This window comes from Crocodylus siamensis, chromosome 3, assembly GCF_052110815.1.
Source record: "Crocodylus siamensis isolate JL-2025a chromosome 3, ASM5211081v1, whole genome shotgun sequence".
NCBI lineage: Eukaryota > Metazoa > Chordata > Crocodylia > Crocodylidae > Crocodylus > Crocodylus siamensis.
In genome coordinates this window covers 173,795,237-173,796,449 of record NC_143397.1, presented here as the reverse complement: position 1 = coordinate 173,796,449, position 1,213 = coordinate 173,795,237, and the positions used below count along the sequence as shown (strand labels likewise).

At 48.6% G+C, this 1,213-nt stretch overlaps 1 pseudogene; it reads right to left on the bottom strand.

The window, feature by feature from the left end:
* Positions 1-292: 292 nt before the first annotated feature.
* On the bottom strand, positions 293-447 carry LOC149869138 (U2 spliceosomal RNA; annotated as a pseudogene).
* Positions 448-1,213: the final 766 nt, after the last annotated feature.

Genomic DNA, 1,213 nt, shown 5'->3' with positions numbered 1-1,213 from the left:
TGGATCCCCAAAAGAAAATGCACATGGCTTTCTGGATTCTGCGGGAGACATACTTGGGGGGGGGGGAGGGCGGGGAGAGAAGACCAGTGTAGTGTACAGAAGTACTGATAGTAGCAGCACCACCTTCATGAGTGCTACTCCCTGCTCCCCCCCAAAGGAGAGGTGGTGCATGTGCCATGGACCCAGTCTTTGCTTCACTTTGGCCTCCTTCTTCTCTCAGGCTGCCCTTCTGCTCAGCTCAGGGAATCTACCACAATGACAGACTTTTTTTTTTTTTTTTTTTTTTTTCTGTTTTTTTTGCACCGGTCCTGGAAGCACTGCAATACCAGGTCAATGCATGGAGTGGATGGAGCACGCTCCGGTTCCACCACCCAATACCAAAAAGAATCTGCTCAATATAGACCTCCTATGGAGGACATATCAGAGACAATTACCCTGGGGAGCTCGCCTACGTGGTCACGCTGCTTCCCCTGCCAGGTAAGTAGTTCAGTACAACCCATCTGAATAAAATATGTTGTAGTGGCCAATATGGTGTAGTGCTCAGTCCTCCTCAGTGCCAACTCTTTTTCAAATCATAGTGAGTCACTACACTGAATAAATTTTTCCTCTTCACTCCCACAGCTGAGCTGCACCTTTCTTTCCCATTTTCAATTAACCCTGCTTCTTCATCAGCCTTAAATGTCTGGCAGACATCACCACCCAGAGTCCCCCTCTTGCCCCCTCTCTCAGCCTGTTGCATACGAGTAGTGTGGCCCCACCCTCCATGAGGTGGAGCCGGTACAGGCTGCCCTATGCCTTTTTGGAGGATTTCAGGACTCCTGACAAGAACACCGGGTTCCAGTCATAAGTGTAGGGCTAATTAGCACATGGATCCTTTGTGGAGGGTATCTGGAGTACACACAGAAGTGCAGCTCCCAGCTGTAACTTAAAACAATTTTTGCAAAGTGCTCTGAGTTACAAGGTTACCCCAGAACAAACTGTTGGTTCCAGGCAGAGGGGAATCTAAGTGCTGGTTGTAATACACCCACCCCACCCTCCACGGGAGGCTGACAACCCCTTAGACTGAACTTCCTTTGCTCCCTTTCCCTACTCCCATTCTGATAACAGTGACAGGCTGGCAGTTTAGCAGACACAAGTTACAAAAGATGCTACATTTTGAAACATCTTTATCTGATACCTCATGTAATGAGGGGTCAGATTTTCTCCCAACTGG